Genomic DNA, 27,600 nt, shown 5'->3' on the forward strand with positions numbered 1-27,600 from the left:
AGTTCTCCATGGCCTGTCCTGCCTTTCTGGATTTTACACTTTTTTCAGATGGCCCTTTTGACCGGGGGGAAGTGAGACTTCATTGTAGTGCAGATTTCCTTTGCAAGCTTGCTTGGTTGGCCAAAAAGGGCGTATGCGTTTTTTCCTGAATATATTCAGGAAAAAACGCATACGCCCTTTTTGGCCAAGTGCATCATTGTGGACGTTCTGCCTCTTTTCCTATGCTTTCAATGCAATTCCAGTCTACCTCCTGAAATCGGTTTCCTGCAATTCTGCCCCGCTTTCAAGTCCTCTTGGCAGCCTTACTTCAGTCTATTTTTGGACGATAGCTGTCATTTATAACTCTGCAGGTTTGTGAATTACAGTGCCCCTGAGCTCCTTTCTTCAACTCGCTTTCTTGTGACCTGGCCGCAACACCGCAGGATGTCTTCAGGACCTAATCTGGTTCTGGCACGGCACGCTGAGCCTTTGGTTAATTCCTCTTCCTGGTGGGAAATGAGAGTTAAATTTGCCCGTCCAGACACCTCCAGCTAGTCTCTCATTGGTTCTCGCTATTCCTGTTCATCTTCCGCAGAAATTGCAAACTGGGCCAAACAGGAGGTTAAAGGGACTGACTCTCCAAGTCGGGAGAGTGTTAGTAAAACGTCTGGAATGTTGCACCCGACTACCAGGGTACGAAAACTGAGACATATTTGAACACGTCTCCTGATCACATGGTTGATCATACTCTAGGTTCCACATGCATGTTTTAGCTGAAGGAAGAATACCTTAAACCTGGGTAGTTGAAACCCGTGGAATGGGTACCATGCAATATGACTTCAAAGGGTCTTCATTTGCTCACCGAACCTCTCCAATCCTATCACTGCTGCGTTTATGCCCCTGTACACATGCTTGATTCTCTTTCGGAGACATAGCAATCCATAGGTTTTAAGATACTTACTAGTCAGGTACATTCTTAGGCGTTTAATATGCGGTGTTGAGTCCATTTCGTTGAGCAAGGAGTAGCTCTTGTCTATTCCATATTTGGCTTAAGGAACTTTATCTGTGCTCATTTCAATCTCTGGTTTTATGCAGCACCCCAACTCACCTTTACCCTTAAGCAAGCATAAGTTGGTTTTCTAAATTTGAGACCCTGTTCTGTTCTGTAATTCAGTTCCTGTGTAGCCAAGTTTCCATTCCGTGTATTACTGATATCTTATGATGTTTCTTTTTCTGTGTGACTTATTTCAGTTTGAATCATCATACCTGAATCCACTCATTGTGCTGCTAAGGGCCTGATGACATAGATTTCATTGCTGAGTGATACTGCATTGTACGTAAGTACCACAAGTTCTTTATCCATTTTTCACTTTCTGTGATATTGCACTTGTACGGTAAACGAGGTTCTTGTAAACGGAGGCGTCCCAAACTTTGGGGTGGCTGTGTCTTTTTGATTTTAATTTCCATAAGCTATAGGACCATAAGCGGAAGTGCCCTAGGCTCTGTTGCTTTGTTTTTTAGATGTTTCAGGAAACACCATACACTTCTCCTGAGTGTCTGTTGGCAATTTACATCCCGCCCATCAGCATAACAAGGCTCCCAGTTCTCCATGGCCTGTCCTGCCTTTCTGGATTTTACACTTTTTTCAGATGGCCCTTTTGACCGGGGGGAAGTGAGACTTCATTGTAGTGCAGATTTCCTTTGCAAGCTTGCCTGGTTGGCCAAAAAGGGCGTATGCGTTTTTTCCTGAATATATTCAGGAAAAAACGCATACGCCCTTTTTGGCCAAGTGCATCATTGTGGACGTTCTGCCTCTTTTCCTATGCTTTCAATGCAATTCCAGTCTACTTCCTGAAATCGGTTTCCTGCAATTCTGCCCCGCTTTCAAGTCCTCTTGGCAGCCTTACTTCAGTCTATTTTTGGACGATAGCTGTCATTTATAACTCTGCAGGTTTGTGAATTACAGTGCCCCTGAGCTCCTTTCTTCAACTCGCTTTCTTTTGAGCTGGCCGCAACACCGCAGGATGGCTTCAGGCCCTAATCTGGTTCCGGCCCGGCATGCTGAGCCTTTGGTTAATTCCTCTTCCTGGTGGGAAACGAGAGTTAAATTTGCCCGTCCAGACACCTCCAGCTAGCCTCTCATTGGTTCTCCCTATTCCTGTACATCTTCCGCTGAAATTGCAAACTGGGCCAAACAGGAGGTTAAAGGGACTGACTCTCCAAGTCGGGAGAGTGTTAGTAAAGTGTCTGGAATGTTGCACCCGAGTACCAGGGGAGGAAAACTGAGACATATTTGAACACGTCTCCCGTTCACATGGTTGATCATACTCTGGGTTCCACATGCATGTTTTAGCTGAAGGATGAATACCTTAAACCTGGAGAGTTGAGACCCGTGGAATGGGTACCATGCAATATGACTTCAAAGGGTCTTCATTTGCTCACCGAACCTCTCCAATCCTATCACTGCTGCGTTTATGCCCCTGTACACACGCTTGATTTTCTTTTGGAGACATAGCAATCCATAGGTTTTAAGATACTTACTAGTCAGGTACATTCTTAGGCGTTTAATATGGGGTGTTGAGTCCATTTCGTTGAGCAAGGAGTAGCTCTTGTCTATTCCATATTTGGCTTAAGGAACTTTATCTGTGCTCATTTCAATCTCTGGTTTTATGCAGCACCCCAACTCACCTTTCCCCTTAAGCAAGCATAAGTTGGTTTTCTAAATTTGAGACCCTGTTCTGTTCTGTAATTCAGTTCCTGTGTAGCCAAGTTTCCATTCCGTGTATTAGTGATATCTTATGATGTTTCTTTTTCTGTGTGACTTATTTCAGTTGGAATCATCATACCTGAATCCACTCATTGTGCTGCTAAGGGCCTGATGACATAGATTTCATTGCTGAGTAATATTGCTTTGTAAGTAAATACCACAGCTTCTTTATCCATTTTTCATTTTCTGCGATGTTGAACTTGTACTGTAAACGAGGTTCTTGTAAACAGAGGCGTCCCAAAATTTGGGGTGGCTGTGTCTTTTTGATTTTAATTTCCCTAAGATATAGGACCGTAAGTGGAAGTGCCCTAGGCTCTGTTGGTTTGTTTTTTCGATGTTTCAGGAAACACCATACACTTCTCCCGAGTGTCTGTTGGCAATTTACATTCCGCCCATCAGCATAACAAGGCTCCCAGTTCTCCATGGCCTGTCCTGCCTTTCTGGATTTTACACTTTTTTCAGATGGCCCTTTTGACCGGGGGGAAGTGAGACTTCATTGTAGTGCAGATTTCCTTTGCAAGCTTGCTTGGTTGGCCAAAAAGGGCGTATGCGTTTTTTCCTGAATATATTCAGGAAAAAACGCATACGCCCTTTTTGGCCAAGTGCATCATTGTGGACGTTCTGCCTCTTTTCCTATGCTTTCAATGCAATTCCAGTCTACTTCCTGAAATCGGTTTCCTGCAATTCTGCCCCGCTTTCAAGTCCTCTTGGCAGCCTTACTTCAGTATATTTTTGGACGATAGCTGTCATTTATAACTCTGCAGGTTTGTGAATTACAGTGCCCCTGAGCTCCTTTCTTCAACTCGCTTTCTTTTGAGCTGGCCGCAACACCGCAGGATGGCTTCAGGCCCTAATCTGGTTCCGGCCCGGCATGCTGAGCCTTTGGTTAATTCCTCTTCCTGGTGGGAAATGAGAGTTAAATTTGCCCGTCCAGACACCTCCAGCTAGCCTCTCATTGGTTCTCCCTATTCCTGTACATCTTCCGCTGAAATTGCAAACTGGGCCAAACAGGAGGTTAAAGGGACTGACTCTCCAAGTCGGGAGAGTGTTAGTAAAGTGTCTGGAATGTTGCACCCGAGTACCAGGGGAGGAAAACTGAGACATATTTGAACACGTCTCCCGTTCACATGGTTGATCATACTCTGGGTTCCACATGCATGTTTTAGCTGAAGGATGAATACCTTAAACCTGGAGAGTTGAGACCCGTGGAATGGGTACCATGCAATATGACTTCAAAGGGTCTTCATTTGCTCACCGAACCTCTCCAATCCTATCACTGCTGCGTTTATGCCCCTGTACACACGCTTGATTTTCTTTTGGAGACATAGCAATCCATAGGTTTTAAGATACTTACTAGTCAGGTACATTCTTAGGCGTTTAATATGGGGTGTTGAGTCCATTTCGTTGAGCAAGGAGTAGCTCTTGTCTATTCCATATTTGGCTTAAGGAACTTTATCTGTGCTCATTTCAATCTCTGGTTTTATGCAGCACCCCAACTCACCTTCCCCCTTAAGCAAGCATAAGTTGGTTTTCTAAACTTGAGACACTGTTCTGTTTTGTAATTCAGTTCATGTGTAGCCAAGTTCACATTCTGTGTATTAGTGACACCTTATGATGTTTCTTTTCTGTGTGACTTATTTCAGTTCGAATCATCATACCTGAATCCACTCATTATGCTGCTACGGGCCTGATGACATAGATTTCATTGCTGAGTGATATTGCATTGTACGTAAGTACCACAAGTTCTTTATCCATTTTTCACTTTCTGCGATATTGAACTTGTACCGTAAACGAGGTTCTTGTAAACAGAGCCGTCCCAAACTTTGGGGTGGCTGTGTCTTTTTGATTTTAATTTCCCTAAGCTATAGGACCATAAGTGGAAGTGCCCTAGGCTCTGTTGCTTTGTTTTTTAGATGTTTCAGGAAACACCATACACTTCTCCAGAGTGGCTGTTGGCAATTTACATCCCGCCCATCAGCATAACAAGGCTCCCAGTTCTCCATGGCCTGTCGTGCCTTTATGGATTTTACACTTTTTTCAGATGTCCCTTTTGACCGGGTGGAAGTGAGACTTCATTGTAGTGCAGATTTCCTTTGCAAGCTTGCTTGGTTGGCCAAAAAGTGCGTATGCGTTTTTTCCTGAATATATTCAGGAAAAAACGCATACGCCCTTTTTGGCCAAGTGCATCTTTGTCGAGTTTCTGACTCTCTTCATATGTTTTCAATGCAATTCCAGTCTACCTCCTGAAATCGGTTTCCCGCAATTCTGCCTTGCTTTCAATGCCTCTTCATAGCCTTACCTCAATATATTTTTTAAAAATAGTTGGCCTTTATAACTCTGCAGGTTTTTGAATTGCAGTGGCCCTTAGCTCCATTTTTTAGCTCTTATTTTTGTGGTCTTGCCCCGTAACCACAGGATTCCTTGAAGCCCTATTTTTCTTCTGGGGCACCTTGCTGTGCCTTTGGTTAATTCTTCTTACTGATGTGATATTTGAGTGACATGTGCCCATTGAAACCGCTACAGCTAGTTTCTCACTGGTTCCCCCTATTCCCATTCATCCTCTGCACTAACTGCAGACTGTGCGATACCAGAACTTAAAGGCATTGACTCCATGTGGGGATGTTGTTAGTAAAGTGGCTGGAATGTCGATCCGGAGCCCCAGGAGAGGAAAAATGAGGTGCGTTTTAGAAACCTTTCCCGATCATATGGTATACCAGTCGCTGGGTTTCCCAAGCATGGTTTAGCTGTAGGAAGATTCCTTTCAACCTGGAGTGTTGGGACCCTTGGAATGAGTAGCATGAAGTATTGCATTAAACTTTCGGCAGTTGCTCACCAAAGCTCACCAATCCTGTCAGCCCCAAGTGTCCAGCCTTATGTCTTATCCAGCTGTGGGTTTATATGTGGTCAATCCAGGTTGCATCACAGCCCCTGAGCGAATTTTGTAAGAATTTTTCTCTCTTTCATTGTTTCTGCGTTTTGTTTTTAAAATTTATTTCTATAATGGGGTTTAGCTCCTTTTCACTGCTGTGTTTGTGCCGCTCTGCACACACTTGATTCCCTTATGGAGATATATCAATACATGGGTTTTAAGATTCTTATTCCTCAGATATATTTCTCTGCGGTGTATAGGGTGTGTTGAGGCCTGTTCATTGAGCAAGGTGTAGATCTTGTCTAATACCTATTTGGTTTATTGAACGGTATCTGTGCTAATTTCAAACTCTGGTTTTATGCATCACCCCACCTCTCCTTTCCCCTTAAGCTGACATAAGTGTGTTTTCTAAATGTGAGACACTGTTCTGTTCTGTAATTCATTTCTTGTGCAGCCATATTTACCCTCCCTCTATAAGTGATATCTTATGATATGTTTCTTTTTCTGTTTGACTTATTTCAAGTAGTATTATCGGACCTAAATCCACTCTTTATCCTTCTACTAGCCTTATTACATTGATTTCATGGTGAAGAGATATTCCATTGTACATAAGTACCACATCTTCTTTATCCATTGTTCTCTTTCCTGGGATATTTAAGGTGTACTGAAGTTGAGGTTCTTGTAAACAGAGTAGCCCTAAACTGTGGTGTGCTTGTGTCTTGTTGATTTTTAGACTTCCCTAGATATACTCCCATGATTGGAAGAGTCCTATGCTCTGTAGCTCTGTTTTTTAGATGATTTAGGAACCACCATACACTTCTCCAGAGTGGCTCTCGGCAGTTCACACACTGCCCATCAGCGTATAAAGGCTCCCTGTTCTCCATGGCCTGTCCTGCATTTCTGGTTTTTACAATTTTTTAGGATGGCCCTTTTGACCGGTGGGAAGTGAGACTTCTTTGTTGTGCACATTTGCATTGCTTGCTTGCTTCGTTGCCCATAAAGTGCGTATGCGTTTTTTCCTGGATATAATCAGGAAAAAACGCATACGCCCTTTTGGGCCAACTGCATCATTGTCGAAATTCTGCCGCTTTTCATGTGCGTTAAAGACGAGTCCAATCTATCTCTTGAAATCTGTTTCTTGCAATTCTGTCTTGCATTCAGATCCTCTTCTTTGCCTTACCTCAACATATTTTTGGACGTTAGTTTTCATTTATAACTCTGCAGGTTTGTAAATTGCAGTGACCCTGAGCTCCATTTTTTAAGTTGCTCTTTTGTGAGCTGGCCTCAAACCTGCAGGATTGCTTCAGGCCCTATTTTGGCTCCGGCGAGGCAGGCTGAGCCTTTCTTTAATTCTTATTCTTAATGGGAAATTAGAGTGATATGTGCCCGTCCAAACCCCTACAACTCTTCTCTCATTGGTTCCCCCTCTTCCCGTTCATCCTCCTCACAATTTGCAAAATGTGTGAAACAGAAGTTTAAATGTGCTGATTCTCCAAGTGGGGAGATTCTAAGTAGCGTGGCTGGAATGGTGAACAGGAGCACCAGGAGAGGATAAATGAGGTGCATTTTAGACACATCTCCCGATCACATGGTGTACAGTCCTCTGGGATTTCCATGCATGTTTTAGCTGTAGGAAGATCCCTTGAACCTGCAGATTTGGGACCCATTGAATGGGTACCAGGTAGTATTACTTTAAAGGGTGTGCATTTCCTCACCCAACCTCACATTTCTCTTAGCGCAAACAGTTTCCAGCCTTATGTCTCATCCTGCTGTGGGTCTAGATGTGTTCAATCCATGTTGCATCACCGTCCCTGAGGAAAAGTTGTAAGAGGTTTTCTCTGTCTCTCTGTCGTTTATTTTTTTCAATTTATTACTATATTGGTTACAGCTGATTTTCAAAGCTCTGTTTCTTGCTGCTGTACATCCACTTGATTCACGTACAGAGAGACATCAATAAATTCTTTTTCAGATTCTTACCAGTCGTATATATTCTTTTCCGGTGACTTGAGTGTGCTGAGTGCAGTTCTTTTAGCTACCGTGTAGGCCTTGTTGATTATCAGTTTGGTATTTGGAATGGTATCTTTGCTAATTTCAACCTCCTGGATGATGCCTCACCCCTCCCCACCTTTCCCGTTTAGCAGCCTTATGCGTGTTTTCTACATATTTGACTATGTTTTTGTTTTGTAATTTATTTCATGTGTAGCCATTTTGGATTCCACCTTTAAGTGATATCTTATGATATGTGTCTTTTTCTTTTTGAATTCTGTCACTTAGAATGATCATACGTAACTCCTCCGGAGTCGTTACAACTGGCCATATTTCATTGATTTCCAGGCTGAATAATATTCCACTCTACCTAAGTACCACATCTCTATCCATTTTTTCCCTCCAGAGACATTTAAGTTATATCCTAGTCGAGGATCTTTTAAACAGAGTCGAGGATCTTTTAAGTTATATCCTAGTCGAGGATCTTTTAAACATTGGGGTGCCTGTGTCCTCTCGATTTTTGTTTTTCCCAAGATATACGCCCATGAGTGCAAGTGCCCTATGCTCTGTAGCTCATTTTTTAGATGCTTTAGTAAACACAATACACTTCTCCAGAATGGCCGTTGGCAATATACATTTCCACTATAAGTCTCACAGGGCTCCCTCTTCTCGTTGCCCTGTCCTGCATTTCTGTTGTTTACGCTTTATGAGGATGGCTCTTCTGACTGATGCGAAGTGATATCTTTTGTAGTATTGACTTCCAGTGCCCACCTGTTTGGTTGGCTAAAAAAGTGTATGCCCTTTTCTTGAATATATACAGAAAAGAACGCATACACCCTTTTTGGCCAACTGCAATGTTGGCAATGTTCAGCTCCTTTTCTTGTGCTTAATGGCGAGTCCTTTCTACCTCCTCAAATCCCTTTCCTGCCATTCTCCCTTGCTTACAAGTCCTTTTCTCTGACTTTCCTCAAGACATTTTTCAGTGATGGATATTTTCAACTCTGCAGTTTTGTGAATTTTACTGCCCCTGAGTTCCATTGTTCAACTCGTGTTTATGGGAACTGGCCACAAAGCAGCGGGATTTCCTCAAGCCCTATACTGTTTCCATGGGCAACCCTAGCCTTTGGTCAATTCGTCTTCCTGATTGGAAATTAGAGTGACATGTGCCTGTCTGAACACCTAGGACTTGTCTCTCATTGTTCCTCATCCTTCCGCTTCATCCTCTGGACAAATTCCAAACTGTACGCAACAGGATGTTGACAGTGCTGACATCTCCAAGTGGGGAGACTGTTTGTTAGTAAAGACGCTGGAGGGGTGAACCCGAGCACCAGGAGATGAGGAGATGAGATGCCTTTTCCAAACTCTTCCCGATCAGATGGTATACCATCCTCTGGGTGTGACAGACATGTTTTAGCAGTAGGAAGAGTCCCATTCATGTAAGGAGAACACCAGGGCTTTTTCAAAATCAGTGTCTCCCCGAAACCCAAACTGGGGAAGTTTTTAAGCTACGGCTACACATATGTTCATTAAGGGCCTTGGGAAGTAGGCAGAGTCCAAACTTTAGATGATTGAAGTCTTCAGGGTCAGAAGCACTCACCACCAGCTTCCCTTAGGCTACACTTTAACTGTCATTGATAGATGATGTCAATAAAAATATCTATTCTTTTTCAGATTATTTCCCCTTATAGGTTATTGCAAAATGTTGAGTGTAGTTCCCTGTGCTATACAGTAGTTCCTTGTTGATGATCTATTTTATACATAGCAGTGTGTATGTGTTCATTCCAAACTGTTAATTTATCCCTCCTCCCACCTTTCCCCTTTGGTAATAATAAATTATAAGATTTTATACTTCTCAGAAATGGGGGAGCTGAAAGAGAGGTATCATTTTCAATGGAAAAGCATTTAAAACAAGATTGAAGGTTTAACCAAGATTATTAGATGTACATCCTTGGAAAGAAATCACTTCGTTTCTCTAATATTGACCTGACAAATAAGACAAACCTTTTCACTGAACTTGCTTATAAAAAGTGATGGAAATATCAAATGGAAGTGTTAAAAACATCTTATTTTACCCGAGCCTTATACACTGTTCTATGTTAACTACAGTTTGGCTCACACATCTGTTCATTGAGGTTACAATAGTCTCAATTTCTGTTACTGATCCTCCAGAGTGGACCCCAACAAGTGTCCCCCTGCCCAGTGTCATTGGGGCCAACAGATCGAGACTGAGTTTGGTTCACAAGCAAAGGAAACTTTATATTTTGATCAGAGAATGGAGAGGTGAGAGCATGCACTACCCCGTGGGCTGTGGGCTGGGCTGCTGTGTAGAGATCCTGTCAGAGTCAGTGGGAGGGAGGGAGGCGGCGGAGCTCTCGAGGGCCGGGTTGGCTGTAGCTCAGGCTCTATATCGTGGAGTCTGCACTGGGCCCCAGGAGCTGAGGTGTCGACCCAGCCATTCTGCACTAGGAAATCTGGTCTGAAGTGCCGGGTGTGGAACCTCTGCATGCGGGACCCTAGGAGCACGTGAAATTAGACAAAGCACAAAGGATAAAAAAGGTTAGACTTGACTTTATTGCCCAGATTCTATTTTTATCTCCCAGGGATTTTTAATGGGCTTTGCTGGGGACAAACCCCTCCTCTGCCTTTTGTCCCGTTCCTCATTCTTGGAGTGCTGAGGGTGCAGACCCTTCTTCTGTAACTGCTGAGTGCTGAGTTGGGAGCCCTCATACCCTGGGGCGAGGGTCAGAGCTTCTCCCCAGCAGCCTCCCGGTGACGTTGATTGTCCCCAGGACCCCTGCCTCCCTGCTCGTCCACCTGAGCACCAGCATTGGAAGTGTTATAGATTCTAATGACCTTTAAGGGTCCAGGAAAGAGATGTGCAGAGACGCTGTGGGGGCCGGTTTCACCCCGCCCCACATTTGTTCGGCCACCTTAGGCTGACCGTCTCTGCCAGCCTAGATGCTCTGACCAGTAGTCTGCGCTTTCTTCAGTTAGGCCCCTGAATTAACGTACAAACAGCACCAGGTGTCAGAGCCCTGCCCGCTCAACTCCCAGACAGTCCAGGGTCAGTGGTGACCAAGGACCATGATGGCTACTGAGTCAACAGCCTTTTGAAGTAAACAGGAGTCCAGCCGGTCTTATTGGCCACCATCATCACGGTGTCTGTAGGCTTTTCTATGGTGACAGTGTGGTATACTGTTCCCCCGCCAAGATTATTAGCTCCCCTCTGGGTGCAGTAAGTCCTGCAAGCAGTAGTCTACTCTTTTGGGACACACTCTTGTTGTTTTATGAGAGAAACTCCAGGTCAAGTGATGTTCACACGAGTCGTCATGGTGCCCTGTTGCCCCCGGTTATCTCTCTGGATGTTGGAGTTGGAGGGCCTCCTCACTCGAGGTCGGTGTGCCCACGGAGCGAACCCTGCAACTTCAGGGCATGGTTGGTGGTTAGGATCACCACGTGGGGTCCTTTTCCCTTAGGAGGGAGGTGGCCTTTTGGGCTGCTGATTTCCAGGTTTTTAGATACCGCCAGTATCTTGGCCAGATGTGGCAGTGGGCCAAGCCCCTTAGTGACCGTAGTTTATCCTACCTGGATGGCATTCTTGCATTGTTCCATTTCAAGTGGTCCCAGTTTTTGCACTAATTCTCCAATGGCGATTCACCTTTCACCGGGAATGTAAAGGTCAAAGGGTTTAGCTAAATTAGGGAGTTCCAGGGCAAGGGTCTGAATTGACTGCTCTTTCCATTCTTGAAAGGCCACTTCTGGATTCTATTCAAAAGGATCATCATCTTTTCCTTTCAGTGTTTCATATAGAGGCCCAGCTAGTAGACTGTAGCTAGGGATCCAGAAGCAGCAAACCCTGGCCTCCCCAGGAACCCCTAAGCTGTCTTCTAGTTTTAGAAAGGGGTAAGGCTGAAAATGGTTTCTTCCCTTTCCTGGGATGGGCTTCTCTGACCTTCTGTGAGAATGAAGCCCAGGCAGGTCACCGCAGTCTGTGATATTTGAGCTTTTTCTTGGACAACTTCTATCCTTTATTGGCTTGGTAGTTCAGAGGCCTCCTTAGTAGGGCTGGTGATCAGAATGTCGTCTGCATATTGAAGGAGGGTTTCCTTTTCCAGAGGTAGAACTTTTAGGTCTTTAGCTAAGCTTTCCCCAAAGATGGTGTGGGAATTTTTGCACCCTTGGGGCCAGACGGCCCGGAAGTATTGTTTTAGTTGTATGTTGAGTCCTGCCACTCACAAGCCAAAATTTCTTGTGACTCTGGGACTAATGGAATACAAAAGAAGGCATCATTGAAGACTAATACAGAATACCATGTCCTGGTGGTTGGTAGAATGACCAGCAGGGTGTAGGAATTAGGAGCAACTGGAGGTATATCCTCGGTGGCTTCACTGACTGTCCTGACATCCTTTACCAGGTCCCCAGCAGCCCATGGGGCTCTCGTGGTCAGACCAATCCCAGAATATGGAGCTCACCTGGGCAGGTACCCCACCCCCACCCCAGCCCACGGGGCTCTCGTGGTCAGGCCCCTCCCAGGATACAGAGCTACCCTTGCAGGTACCGTGGCAGGGCTGGGCACACAGGAACCGTGCACATAGCCCTCATTGCAGAGCACCCCCAGCTCACCTGTCGCTCAGAGCTGACACAGAGCACCTCAGAGCAGGACTTGAACTAACAAACAGCAGCTGCGACAGGTCTGTGACCCTGGGCATCACTCCGTGAGGCCTCCCTCCACCTGGTCTTCCAGAGACTTCCACTGCACCCGGGGCACCAGGCCTCTGTCTCCAACCACCACCCACCCCTCCTCTGCCTGACTCCTGGGTTCCTCTCATTAGGAGAGGGTTTTCTTGAAGTTGTCTCCCACTCATGGGCCAGATAAAATGATTAGAAAACAAGCCAAAGCTGCAGCCCCTTGTCTATCCTGACTCTCAGGAGCCCACACCTGTTCCTTGGACCTGGCCGGTTCAGCAAGTTCCATTTTCTGCAACTGTGAGCCCCTGAGGGGTGATGATTGGCTGACCTGGGCAGCCTTACCGTGCCGGCCAGCCCTCCCCAGGTGTGCCTGGGTTGAGATCAATATAAATACCACTCCAGGCAGCAAGAGCCCCTGCAGCCGTGCCTGACGCCATTTTCTCTGCCCTGTCAGCAGTCTCGGGGCTGGGCTGGTGGGAGGGAGTGAGAGGCCACGGCTTTGTGGGTGGCCCAGTGTGAGTGGGGCTCTGCTGGACTTTCTGCAGCAGTTGCCAGGCTGCCACCTGCTAAAGAAGAGGATGTGTCACCCATACCTGCTGCTGGAATTTCTCCCTGGGCAGAGGTGAGGAAGGAAAAAAGCAGTGGGGGCAGGGACAGGACGGGTATCTCAGGCAGGGAAATGGAAATCTTCGAGAAGAGCACCCAGGGCCAGGACCATCCTGGCTGGCCTGCAGGCACCAAGTCGGCCGGCATGCTGTCACTCGTGTGGCTCTATGGCCCTTCCTCTAGGCTTTCAAGTCCTTGTATATATTCAGGTGTTTTACCTGGGACGGGTGGGAATAGTTCAGCAGCAACTGGCCTGGGGCTCAGCTCACGTTTACTCACAGATGCCTCGGCACGGTGCCCCAGCTTTGCAATGAGGACGCTTGTTGTGTGGGGGCTGCTGGCTGAATGGGAGACGATTCCCCACCACTGACCAACTTCAGAATTGTTTACAACTGGAGCAAGTGCCCTGATACGGTTTTCCTCTGTGTAACTGGTGGGTTCTGTGTTTTTTTTCTCTTTTTCGTTTTTGGTTCAAGGTAGATTTTATTCCTCTTTTTTGTATTTACAGATATAAGCATGGAAATAATTTATTCATATAAATACATGTATGTGCAGGGAATAATTGTTTTTTCTGTTTTATTTTTTAAATTTTACTTCTTTTTAATTTTGAATTTTATTTTATATTTTTATACAGCAGGTTCTTATTGGTTATCTATTTTATACATATAAATGTATACATGCCAATCCCAGTCTCTCAACTCCTCCCACCACCACCCCCCCAACAGCTTTCCCCCCTTGGTGTCCATACGTTTGTTGTCTACATCTGTTGCTCTATTTATGCCTTGCAAAATGGTTAATCTGTACAGTTTTTCTAGGTTCCACATATATGCATGAATATACAAGATTTGTTTTTCTCTTTCTGACTTACTTCACTCTGTATGACAGTCTCTAGATCCATCGACGTCTCTACAAATGACCCAATTTCATTCCTTTTCATGGCTTAGTAATATTCCATTTTATATATGTACCACAGCTTTATGCATTCGTCTGTCTGTGGGCATTTAGGTTGCTTCCATTACCTCGATATTGTAAATAGTGATGCAATGAACATTGCGGTGAATGACTCTTTTTGATTTATGGTTTTGTCTGGGTATATGTCCAGTACTGGGATTGCTGTATCATATGGTAATTCTATTGTTAGTTTCTTAAGAAATTCCATATTGTTCTCCATAATGACTGTATCAATTTATATTCCCAACAATAGTGGAAGAGGGTTCCTTTTCTCCACACCTTTTCCAGCATTTTTTGTTTGTAGATTTTCAATGATGCCTATTCTACCAGGTGTGAGGTGATACCTCATTGTTGAATCCATTTCGTTGAGCAAGGGGTAGCTCTTGTCTATTACATATTTGGCTTATGGAACGGTATCTGTGCTAATTTCAAACTCTGCTTTTATGCAGTACCCCAACTCACCTTCCCCCTTAAGCAGGCATAAGTTGGTTTTCTAAACTTGAGACCCTGTTCTGTTTTGTAATTCAGTTCATGTGTAGCCAAGATCACATTCTGTGTATTAGTGATACCTTATGATGTTTCTTTTTCTGTGTGACTTATTTCACTTAGAATCATCGTGCCTCAATCCACTCATTATGCTGGTAGGGGCCTGGTGACATAGATTTCATTGCTGAGTGGTATTCTTTTGTACATAAGTACCGCAACTTCTTTATCCATTATTTGCTCTCTGGGATATTTAACTTGTGCCGTAGAAGAGATTTCTGTAAAAAGACCCATCCCAAATTTTGGGGTTGCTGTGTCTTTTTGATATTAATTTCCCTAAGCTATAGGACCATAAGTGGAAGTGCCCTAGGCTCTGTTGCTTTGTTTTTTAGATGTTTCAGGAAACACCATACACATCTCCCGAGTGTCTGTTGGCAATTTACATCCCGCCCATCAGCATAACAAGGCTCCCAGTTCTCCATGGCCTGTCCTGCCTTTCTTGGTTTTACACTTTTTTCAGATGGCCCTTTTGACCGGGGGGAAGTGAGACTTCATTGTAGTGCAGATTTCCTTTGCAAGCTTGCTTGGTTGGCCAAAAAGGGCGTATGCGTTTTTTCCTGAATATATTCAGGAAAAAACGCATACGCCCTTTTGGCCAAGTGCATCATTGTGGACGTTCTGCCTCTTTTCCTATGCTTTCAATGCAATTCCAGTCTACCTCCTGAAATCGGTATCCTGCAATTCTGCCCCGCTTTCAAGTCCTCTTGGCAGCCTTACTTCAGTATATTTTTGGACGATAGCTGTCATTTATAACTCTGCAGGTTTGTGAATTACAGAGGCGCTGAGCTCCTTTCTTCAACTCGCTTTCTTTTGAGCTGGCCGCAACACCGCAGGATGGTTTCAGGCCCTAATCTGGTTCCGGCCCGGCACGCTGAGCCTTTGGTTATTTCCTCTTCCTGGTGGGAAATGAGAGTTAAATTTGCCCATCCAGACACCTCCAGCTAGTCTCTCATTGATTCTCGCTATTCCTGTTCATCTTCCGCAGAAATTGCAAACTGGGCCAAACAGGAGGTTAAAGGGACTGACTCTCCAAGTGGAGAGTGTGTTAGTAAGCGTCTGGAATGTTGCACCCGAGTACCAGGGTACGAAAACTGAGACATATTTGAACACGTCTCCCGATCACATGGTTGATCATACTCTGGGTTCCACATGCATGTTTTAGCTGAAGGAAGAATACCTTAAACCTGGGTAGTTGAAACCCGTGGAATGGGTACCATGCAATATGACTTCAAAGGGTCTTCATTTGCTCACGAACCTCTCCAGTCCTATCACTGCTGCGTTTATGCCCCTGTACACATGCTTGATTCTCTTTCGGAGACATAGCAATCAATAGGTTTTAAGATACTTACTAGTCAGGTACATTCTTAGGCGTTTAATATGCGGTGTTGAGTCCATTTCGTTGAGCAAGGAGTAGCTCTTGTCTATTCCATATTTGGCTTAAGGAACTTTATCTGTGCTCATTTCAATCTCTGGTTTTATGCAGCACCCCAACTCACCTTTACCCTTAAGCAAGCATAAGTTGGTTTTCTAAATTTGAGACCCTGTTCTGTTCTGTAATTCAGTTCCTGTGTGGCCAAGTTTACATTCCGTGTATTACTGATATCTTATGATGTTTCTTTTTCTGTGCGACTTATTTCAGTTAGAATCATCATACCTGAATCCACTCATTGTGCTGCTAAGGGCCTGATGACATAGATTCATTGCTGAGTGATATTGCTTTGTAAGTAAATACCACAACTTCTTTATCCATTTTTCACTTTCTGCGATGTTGAACTTGTACTGTAAACGAGGTTCTTGTAAACAGAGGCGTCCCAAACTTTGGGGTGGCTGTGTCATTTTGATTTTAATTTCCCTAAGCTATAGGACCATAAGTGGCAGTGCCCTAGGCTCTGTTGCTTTGTTTTTTAGATGTTTCAGGAAACACCATACACTTCTCCTGAGTGTCTGTTGGCAATTTACATCCCGCCCATCAGCATAACAAGGCTCCCAGTTCTCCATGGCCTGTCCTGCCTTTCTGGATTTTACACTTTTTTCAGATGGCCCTTTTAACCGGGGAGAAGTGAGACTTCATTGTAGTGCAGATTTCCTTTGCAAGTTTGCTTGGTTGGCCAAAAAGGGCGTATGCGTTTTTTCCTGAATATATTCAGGAAAAAACGCATACGCACTTTTTAGCCAAGTGCATCATTGTGGACGTTCTGCCTCTTTTCCTATGCTTTCAATGCAATTCCAGTCTACCTCCTGAAATCGGTTTCCTGCAATTCTGCCCCGCTTTCAAGTCCTCTTGGCAGCCTTACTTCAGTATATTTTTGGACGATAGCTGTCATTTATAACTCTGCAGGTTTGTGAATTACAGTGCCCCTGAGCTCCTTTCTTCAACTCGTTTTCTTGTGACCTGGCCGCAACACCGCAGGATGTCTTCAGGCCCTAATCTGGTTCTGGCACGGCTTTCTGAGCCTTTGGTTAATTCCTCTTCCTGGTGGGAAATGAGAGTTAAATTTGCCCATCCAGACACCTCCAGCTAGTCTCTCATTGATTCTCGCTATTCCTGTTCATCTTCCGCAGAAATTGCAAACTGGGCCAAACAGGAGGTTAAAGGGACTGACTCTCCAAGTGGAGAGAGTGTTAGTAAGCGTCTGGAATGTTGCACCCGAGTACCAGGGTACGAAAACTGAGACATATTTGAACACGTCTCCCGATCACATGGTTGATCATACTCTAGGTTCCACATGCATGTTTTAGCTGAAGGAAGAATACCTTAAACCTGGGTAGTTGAAACCCGTGGAATGGGTACCATGCAATATGACTTCAAAGGGTCTTCATTTGCTCACCGAACCTCTCCAGTCCTATCACTGCTGCGTTTATGCCCCTGTACACATGCTTGATTCTCTTTCGGAGACATAGCAATCCATAGGTTTTAAGATACTTACTAGTCAGGTACATTCTTAGGCGTTTAATATGCGGTGTTGAGTCCATTTCGTTGAGCAAGGAGTAGCTCTTGTCTATTCCATATTTGGCTTAAGGAACTTTACCTGTGATCATTTCAATCTCTGGTTTTATGCAGCACCCCAACTCACCTTTCCCCTTAAGCAAGCATAAGTTGGTTTTCTAAATTTGAGACCCTGTTCTGTTCTGTAATTCAGTTCCTGTGTAGCCAAGTTTACATTCCGTGTATTACTGATATCTTATGATGTTTCTTTTTCTGTGTGACTTATTTCAGTTAGAATCATCATACCTGAATCCACTCATTGTGCTGCTAAGGGCCTGATGACATAGATTTCATTGCTGAAGTGTTATTGCTTTGTAAGTAAATACCACAGCTTCTTTATCCATTTTTCATTTTCTGCGATGTTGAACTTGTACTGTAAACGAGGTTCTTGTAAACAGAGGCGTCCCAAACTTTGGGGTGGCTGTGTCTTTTTTATTTTAATTTCCCTAAGCTATAGGACCATAAGTGGAAGTGCCCTAGGCTCTGTTGATTTGTTTTTTCGATGTTTCAGGAAACACCATACACTTCTCCTGAGTGTCTGTTGGCAATTTACATCCCGCCCATCAGCATAACAAGGCTCCCAGTTCTCCATGGCCTGTCCTGCCTTTCTGGATTTTACACTTTTTTCAGATGGCCCTTTTGACCGGGGGGAAGTGAGACTTCATTGTAGTGCAGATTTCCTTTGCAAGCTTGCTTGGTTGGCCAAAAAGGGCGTATGCGTTTTTTGCTGAATATATTCAGGAAAAAACGCATACGCCCTTTTTGGCCAAGTGCATCATTGTGGACGTTCTGCCTCTTTTCCTATGCTTTCAATGCAATTCCAGTCTACCTCCTGAAATCGGTTTCCTGCAATGCTGCCCCGCTTTCAAGTCCTCTTGGCAGCCTTACTTCAGTATATTTTTGGACGATAGCTGTCATTTATAACACTGCAGGTTTGTGAATTACAGTGCCCCTGAGCTCCGTTCTTCAACTCGTTTTCTTGTGAGCTGGCTGCAACACCGCTGGATGGCTTCAGGCCCTAATCTGGTTCCGGCACGGCATGCTGAGCCTTTGGTTATTTCCTCTTTCTGGTGGGCAATGACAGTTAAATTTGCCCGTCCAGACACCTCCAGCTAGTCTCTCATTGGTTCTCGCTATTCCTGTTCATCTTCCGCAGAAATTGCAAACTGGGCCAAACAGGAGGTTAAAGGTGCTGACTCTCCAAGTGGGGAGAGTGTTAGTAAAGCGTCTGGAATGTTGCACCCGAGTACCAGGGGAGGAAAACTGAGACATATTTGAACACGTCTCCCGTTCACTCAGTTGATCATACTCTGGGTTCCACATGCATGTTTTAGCTGAAGGAAGAATACCTTAAACCTGGAGAGTTGAGACCCGTGTAATGGGTACCATGCAATATGCCTTCAAAGGGTCTTCATTTGCTCACCGAACCTCTCCAATCCTATCACTGCTGCGTTTATGCCCCTGTACACACGCTTGATTCTCTTTTGGAGACATAGCAATCCATAGGTTTTAAGATACTTACTAGTCAGGTACATTCTTAGGCGTTTAATATGGGGTATTGAGTCCATTTCGTTGAGCAAGGAGTAGCTCTTGTCTATTCCATATTTGGCTTAAGGAACTTTATCTGTGCTCATTTCAATCTCTGGTTTTATGCAGCACCCCAACTCCCCTTCCCCCTTAAGCAAGCATAAGTTGGTTTTCTAAACTTGAGACACTGTTCTGTTTTGTAATTCAGTTCATGTGTAGCCAAGTTCACATTCTGTGTATTAAAGATACCTTATGATGTTTCTTTTCTGTGTGACTTATTTCAGTTCGAATCATCATACCTGAATCCACTCATTATGCTGCTATGGGCCTGATGACATAGATTTCATTGCTGAGTGATATTGCATTGTACGTAAGTACCACAAGTTCTTTATCCATTTTTCACTTTCTGCGATATTGAACTTGTACCGTAAACGAGGTTCTTGTAAACAGAGCCGTCCCAAACTTTGGGGTGGCTGTGTCTTTTTGATTTTAATTTCCCTAAGCTATAGGACCATAAGTGGAAGTGCCCTAGGTTCTGTTGCTTTCTTTTTTAGATGTTTCAGGAAACACCATACACTTCTCCAGAGTGGCTGTTGGCAATTTACATCCCGCCCATCAGCATAAGAAGGCTCCCAGTTCTCCATGGCCTGTCGTGCCTTTATGGATTTTACACTTTTTTCAGATGGCCCTTTTGACCAGGTGGAAGTGAGACTTCATTGTAGTGCAGATTTCCTTTGCAAGCTTGCTTGGTTGGCCAAAAAGTGCGTATGCGTTTTTTCCTGAATATATTCAGGAAAAAACGCATACGCCCTTTTTGGCCAAGTGCATCATTGTCGAGTTTCTGACTCTCTTCATATGCTTTCAATGCAATTCCAGTCTACCTCCTGAAATCGGTTTCCTGCAATTCTGCCTTGCTTTCAATGCCTCTTCATAGCCTTACCTCAATATATTTTTTAAAAATAGTTGGCCTTTATAACTCTGCAGGTTTTTGAATTGCAGTGGCCCTTAGCTCCATTTTTTAGCTCTTATTTTTGTGGTATTGCCCCATAACCACAGGATTCCTTGAAGCCCTATTTTTCTTCTGGGGCACCTGCTGTGCCTTTGGTTAATTCTTCTTACTGATGTGATATTAGAGTGACATGTGCCCATTGAAACCGCTACAGCTAGTTCCTCACTGGTTCCCCCTATTCCCATTCATCCTCTGCACTAACTGCAGACTGTGCGATACCAGAACTTAAAGGCATTGACTCCATGTGGGGATGTTGTTAGTAAAGCGGCTGGAATGTCGATCCGGAGCCCCAGGAGAGGAAAAATGAGGTGCGTTTTAGAAACCTTTCCCGATCATATGGTATACCAGTCACTGGGTTTCCCAAGCATGGTTTAGCTGTAGGAAGATTCCCTTCAACCTGGAGTGTTGGGACCCTTGGAATGAGTAGCATGAAGTATTGCATTAAACTTTCGGCAGTTGCTCACCAAAGCTCACCAATCCTGTCAGCCCCAAGTGTCCAGCCTTATGTCTTATCCAGCTGTGGGTTTATATGTGGTCAATCCAGGTTGTATCACAGCCCCTGAGCGAATTTTGTAAGAATTTTTCTCTCTTTCATTGTTTCAGCGTTTTGTTTTTAAAATTTATTTCTATAATGGGGTTTAGCTCCTTTTCACTGCTGTGTTTGTGCCGCTCTGCACACACTTGATTCCCTTATGGAGATATATCAATACATGGGTTTTAAGATTCTTATTCCTCAGATATATTTCTCTGCGGTGTATAGGGTGTGTTGAGGCCTGTTCATTGAGCAAGGTGTAGATCTTGTCTAATACCTATTTGGTTTATTGAACGGTATCTGTGCTAATTTCAAACTCTGGTTTTATGCATCACCCCACCTCTCCTTTCCCCTTAAGCTGACATAAGTGTGTTTTCTAAATGTGAGACACTGTTCTGTTCTGTAATTCATTTCTTGTGCAGCCATATTTACCCTCCCTCTATAAGTGATATCTTATGATATGTTTCTTTTTCTGTTTGACTTATTTCAAGTAGTATTATCGGACCTAAATCCACTCTTTATCCTTCTACTAGCCTTATTACATTGATTTCATGGTGAAGAGATATTCCATTGTACATAAGTACCACATCTTCTTTATCCATTGTTCTCTTTCCTGGGATATTTAAGGTGTACTGAAGTTGAGGTTCTTGTAAACAGAGTAGCCCTAAACTGTGGTGTGCTTGTGTCTTGTTGATTTTTAGACTTCCCTAGATATACTCCCATGATTGGAAGTGTCCCATGCTCTGTAGCTCTGTTTTTTAGATGATTTAGGAACCACCATACGCTTCTCCAGAGTGGCTCTCGGCAGTTCACACACTGCCCATCAGCGTATAAAGGCTCCCTGTTCTCCATGGCCTGTCCTGCATTTCTGGTTTTTACAATTTTTTAGGATGGCCCTTTTGACCGGTGGGAAGTGAGACTTCTTTGTTGTGCACATTTGCATTGCTTGCTTGCTTCGTTGCCCATAAAGTGCGTATGCGTTTTTTCCTGGATATAATCAGGAAAAAACGCATACGCCCTTTTGGGCCAACTGCATCATTGTCGAAATTCTGCCGCTTTTCATGTGCGTTAAAGACGAGTCCAATCTATCTCTTGAAATCTGTTTCTTGCAATTCTGTCTTGCATTCAGATCCTCTTCTTTGCCTTACCTCAACATATTTTTGGACGTTAGTTTTCATTTATAACTCTGCAGGTTTGTGAATTGCAGTGACCCTGAGCTCCATTTTTTAAGTTGCTCTTTTGTGAGCTGGCCTCAAACCCGCAGGATTGCTTCAGGCCCTATTTTGGCTCCGGCGAGGCAGGCTGAGCCTTTCTTTAATTCTTATTCTTAATGGGAAATTAGAGTGATATGTGCCCGTCCAAACCCCTACAACTCTTCTCTCATTGGTTCCCCCTCTTCCCGTTCATCCTCCTCACAATTTGCAAAATGTGTGAAACAGAAGTTTAAATGTGCTGATTCTCCAAGTGGGGAGATTCTAAGTAGCGTGGCTGGAATGGTGAACAGGAGCACCAGGAGAGGATAAATGAGGTGCATTTTAGACACATCTCCCGATCACATGGTGTACAGTCCTCTGGGTTTTCCATGCATGTTTTAGCTGTAGGAAGATCCCTTGAACCTGCAGATTTGGGACCCATTGAATGGGTACCAGGTAGTATTACTTTAAAGGGTGTGCATTTCCTCACCCAACCTCACATTTCTCTTAGCGCAAACAGTTTCCAGCCTTATGTCTCATCCTGCTGTGGGTCTAGATGTGTTCAATCCATGTTGCATCACCGTCCCTGAGGAAAAGTTGTAAGAGGTTTTCTCTGTCTCTCTGTCGTTTATTTTTTTCAATTTATTACTATATTGGTTACAGCTGATTTTCAAAGCTCTGTTTCTTGCTGCTGTACATCCACTTGATTCACGTACAGAGAGACATCAATAAATTCTTTTTCAGATTCTTACCAGTCGTATATATTCTTTTCCGGTGACTTGAGTGTGCTGAGTGCAGTTCTTTTAGCTACCGTGTAGGCCTTGTTGATTATCAGTTTGGTATTTGGAATGGTATCTTTGCTAATTTCAACCTCCTGGATGATGCCTCACCCCTCCCCACCTTTCCCGTTTAGCAGCCTTATGCGTGTTTTCTACATATTTGACTATATTTTTGTTTTGTAATTTATTTCATGTGTAGCCATTTTGGATTCCACCTTTAAGTGATATCTTATGATATGTGTCTTTTTCTTTTTGAATTCTGTCACTTAGAATGATCATACGTAACTCCTCCGGAGTCGTTACAACTGGCCATATTTCATTGATTTCCAGGCTGAATAATATTCCACTCTACCTAAGTACCACATCTCTATCCATTTTTTCCCTCCAGAGACATTTAAGTTATATCCTAGTCGAGGATCTTTTAAACAGAGAGGGGGTAAACATTGGGGTGCCTGTGTCCTCTCGATTTTTGTTTTTCCCAAGATATACGCCCATGAGTGCAAGTGCCCTATGCTCTGTAGCTCATTTTTTAGATGCTTTAGTAAACACAATACACTTCTCCAGAATGGCCGTTGGCAATATACATTTCCACTATAAGTCTCACAGGGCTCCCTCTTCTCGTTGCCCTGTCCTGCATTTCTGTTGTTTACGCTTTATGAGGATGGCTCTTCTGACTGATGCGAAGTGATATCTTTTGTAGTATTGACTGCCAGTGCCCACCTGTTTGGTTGGCTAAAAAAGTGTATGCCCTTTTCTTGAATATATACAGAAAAGAACGCATACACCCTTTTTGGCCAACTGCAATGTTGGCAATGTTCAGCTCCTTTTCTTGTGCTTAATGGCGAGTCCTTTCTACCTCCTCAAATCCCTTTCCTGCCATTCTCCCTTGCTTACAAGTCCTTTTCTCTGACTTTCCTCAAGACATTTTTCAGTGATGGATATTTTCAACTCTGCAGTTTTGTGAATTTTACTGCCCCTGAGTTCCATTGTTCAACTCGTGTTTATGGGAACTGGCCACAAAGCAGCGGGATTTCCTCAAGCCCTATACTGTTTCCATGGGCAACCCTAGCCTTTGGTCAATTCGTCTTCCTGATTGGAAATTAGAGTGACATGTGCCTGTCTGAACACCTAGGACTTGTCTCTCATTGTTCCTCATCCTTCCGCTTCATCCTCTGGACAAATTCCAAACTGTACGCAACAGGATGTTGACAGTGCTGACATCTCCAAGTGGGGAGACTGTTAGTAAAGACGCTGGAGGGGTGAACCCAAGCACCAGGAGATGAGGAGATGAGATGCCTTTTCCAAACTCTTCCCGATCAGACGGTATACCATCCTCTGGGTGTGACAGACATGTTTTAGCAGTAGGAAGAGTCCCATTCATGTAAGGAGAACACCAGGGCTTTTTCAAAATCAGTGTCTCCCCGAAACCCAAACTGGGGAAGTTTTTAAGCTACGGCTACACATATGTTCATTAAGGGCCTTGGGAAGTAGGCAGAGTCCAAACTTTAGATGATTGAAGTCTTCAGGGTCAGAAGCACTCACCACCAGCTTCCCTTAGGCTACACTTTAACTGTCATTGATAGATGATGTCAATAAAAATATCTATTCTTTTTCAGATTATTTCCCCTTATAGGTTATTGCAAAATGTTGAGTGTAGTTCCCTGTGCTATACAGTAGTTCCTTGTTGATGATCTATTTTATACATAGCAGTGTGTATGTGTTAATTCCAAACTGTTAATTTATCCCTCCTCCCACCTTTCCCCTTTGGTAATAATAAATTATAAGATTTTATACTTCTCAGAAATGGGGGAGCTGAAAGAGAGGTATCATTTTCAATGGAAAAGCATTTAAAACAAGATTGAAGGTTTAACCAAGATTATTAGATGTACATCCTTGGAAAGAAATCACTTCGTTTCTCTAATATTGACCTGACAAATAAGACAAACCTTTTCACTGAACTTGCTTATAAAAAGTGATGGAAATATCAAATGGAAGTGTTAAAAACATCTTATTTTACCCGAGCCTTATACACTGTTCTATGTTAACTACAGTTTGGCTCACACATCTGTTCATTGAGGTTACAATAGTCTCAATTTCTGTTACTGATCCTCCAGAGTGGACCCCAACAAGTGTCCCCCTGCCCAGTGTCATTGGGGCCAACAGATCGAGACTGAGTTTGGTTCACAAGCAAAGGAAACTTTATATTTTGATCAGAGAATGGAGAGGTGAGAGCATGCACTACCCCGTGGGCTGTGGGCTGGGCTGCTGTGTAGAGATCCTGTCAGAGTCAGTGGGAGGGAGGGAGGCGGCGGAGCTCTCGAGGGCCGGGTTGGCTGTAGCTCAGGCTCTATATCGTGGAGTCTGCACTGGGCCCCAGGAGCTGAGGTGTCGACCCAGCCATTCTGCACTAGGAAATCTGGTCTGAAGTGCCGGGTGTGGAACCTCTGCATGCGGGACCCTAGGAGCATGTGAAATTAGACAAAGCACAAAGGATAAAAAAGGTTAGACTTGACTTTATTGCCCAGATTCTATTTTTATCTCCCAGGGATTTTTAATGGGCTTTGCTGGGGACAAACCCCTCCTCTGCCTTTTGTCCCGCTCCTCATTCTTGGAGTGCTGAGGGTGCAGACCCTTCTTCTGTAACTGCTGAGTGCTGAGTTGGGAGCCCTCATACCCTGGGGCGAGGGTCAGAGCTTCTCCCCAGCAGCCTCCCGGTGACGTTGATTGTCCCCAGGACCCCTGCCTCCCTGCTCGTCCACCTGAGCACCAGCATTGGAAGTGTTATAGATTCTAATGACCTTTAAGGGTCCAGGAAAGAGATGTGCAGAGACGCTGTGGGGGCCGGTTTCACCCCGCCCCACATTTGTTCGGCCACCTTAGGCTGACCGTCTCTGCCAGCCTAGATGCTCTGACCAGTAGTCTGCGCTTTCTTCAATTAGGCCCCTGAATTAACGTACAAACAGCACCAGGTGTCAGAGCCCTGCCCGCTCAACTCCCAGACAGTCCAGGGTCAGTGGTGACCAAGGACCATGATGGCTACTGAGTCAACAGCCTTTTGAAGTAAACAGGAGTCCAGCCGGTCTTATTGGCCACCATCATCACGGTGTCTGTAGGCTTTTCTATGGTGACAGTGTGGTATACTGTTCCCCCGCCAAGATTATTAGCTCCCCTCTGGGTGCAGTAAGTCCTGCAAGCAGTAGTCTACTCTTTTGGGACACACTCTTGTTGTTTTATGAGAGAAACTCCAGGTCAAGTGATGTTCACACGAGTCGTCATGGTGCCCTGTTGCCCCCGGTTATCTCTCTGGATGTTGGAGTTGGAGGGCCTCCTCACTCGAGGTCGGTGTGCCCACGGAGCGAACCCTGCAACTTCAGGGCATGGTTGGTGGTTAGGATCACCACGTGGGGTCCTTTTCCCTTAGGAGGGAGGTGGCCTTTTGGGCTGCTGATTTCCAGGTTTTTAGATACCGCCAGTATCTTGGCCAGATGTGGCAGTGGGCCAAGCCCCTTAGTGACCGTAGTTTATCCTACCTGGATGGCATTCTTGCATTGTTCCATTTCAAGTGGTCAAAGTTTTTGCACTAATTCTCCAATGGCGATTCACCTTTCACCGGGAATGTAAAGGTCAAAGGGTTTAGCTAAATTAGGGAGTTCCAGGGCAAGGGTCTGAATTGACTGCTCTTTCCATTCTTGAAAGGCCACTTCTGGATTCTATTCAAAAGGATCATCATCTTTTCCTTTCAGTGTTTCATATAGAGGCCCAGCTAGTAGACTGTAGCTAGGGATCCAGAAGCAGCAAACCCTGGCCTCCCCAGGAACCCCTAAGCTGTCTTCTAGTTTTAGAAAGGGGTAAGGCTGAAAATGGTTTCTTCCCTTTCCTGGGATGGGCTTCTCTGACCTTCTGTGAGAATGAAGCCCAGGCAGGTCACCGCAGTCTGTGATATTTGAGCTTTTTCTTGGACAACTTCTATCCTTTATTGGCTTGGTAGTTCAGAGGCCTCCTTAGTAGGGCTGGTGATCAGAATGTCGTCTGCATATTGAAGGAGGGTTTCCTTTTCCAGAGGTAGAACTTTTAGGTCTTTAGCTAAGCTTTCCCCAAAGATGGTGTGGGAATTTTTGCACCCTTGGGGCCAGACGGCCCGGAAGTATTGTTTTAGTTGTATGTTGAGTCCTGCCACTCACAAGCCAAAATTTCTTGTGACTCTGGGACTAATGGAATACAAAAGAAGGCATCATTGAAGACTAATACAGAATACCATGTCCTGGTGGTTGGTAGAATGACCAGCAGGGTGTAGGAATTAGGAGCAACTGGAGGTATATCCTCGGTGGCTTCACTGACTGTCCTGACATCCTTTACCAGGTCCCCAGCAGCCCATGGGGCTCTCGTGGTCAGACCAATCCCAGAATATGGAGCTCACCTGGGCAGGTACCCCACCCCCACCCCAGCCCACGGGGCTCTCGTGGTCAGGCCCCTCCCAGGATACAGAGCTACCCTTGCAGGTACCGTGGCAGGGCTGGGCACACAGGAACCGTGCACATAGCCCTCATTGCAGAGCACCCCCAGCTCACCTGTCGCTCAGAGCTGACACAGAGCACCTCAGAGCAGGACTTGAACTAACAAACAGCAGCTGCGACAGGTCTGTGACCCTGGGCATCACTCCGTGAGGCCTCCCTCCACCTGGTCTTCCAGAGACTTCCACTGCACCCGGGGCACCAGGCCTCTGTCTCCAACCACCACCCACCCCTCCTCTGCCTGACTCCTGGGTTCCTCTCATTAGGAGAGGGTTTTCTTGAAGTTGTCTCCCACTCATGGGCCAGATAAAATGATTAGAAAACAAGCCAAAGCTGCAGCCCCTTGTCTATCCTGACTCTCAGGAGCCCACACCTGTTCCTTGGACCTGGCCGGTTCAGCAAGTTCCATTTTCTGCAACTGTGAGCCCCTGAGGGGTGATGATTGGCTGACCTGGGCAGCCTTACCGTGCCGGCCAGCCCTCCCCAGGTGTGCCTGGGTTGAGATCAATATAAATACCACTCCAGGCAGCAAGAGCCCCTGCAGCCGTGCCTGACACCATTTTCTCTGCCCTGTCAGCAGTCTCGGGGCTGGGCTGGTGGGAGGGAGTGAGAGGCCACGGCTTTGTGGGTGGCCCAGTGTGAGTGGGGCTCTGCTGGACTTTCTGCAGCAGTT

At 44.9% G+C, this 27,600-nt stretch overlaps 1 long non-coding RNA gene across 1 annotated transcript in view; it reads left to right on the forward strand.

The window, feature by feature from the left end:
* The first annotated feature begins 2,810 nt into the window (after positions 1-2,810).
* Positions 2,811-27,600, forward strand: part of LOC307181451 — a 606,646-nt gene continuing 581,856 nt past the window's right edge. The window contains exon 1 of the long non-coding RNA XR_013826780.1: positions 2,811-2,896. This is a non-coding gene — a long non-coding RNA (uncharacterized lncRNA). The remainder of the gene's footprint in view (positions 2,897-27,600) is intronic.

The sequence above is a fragment of the Stenella coeruleoalba genome (assembly GCF_951394435.1).
Source record: "Stenella coeruleoalba genome assembly, contig: scaffold_130, whole genome shotgun sequence".
Lineage (NCBI taxonomy): Eukaryota > Metazoa > Chordata > Mammalia > Artiodactyla > Delphinidae > Stenella > Stenella coeruleoalba.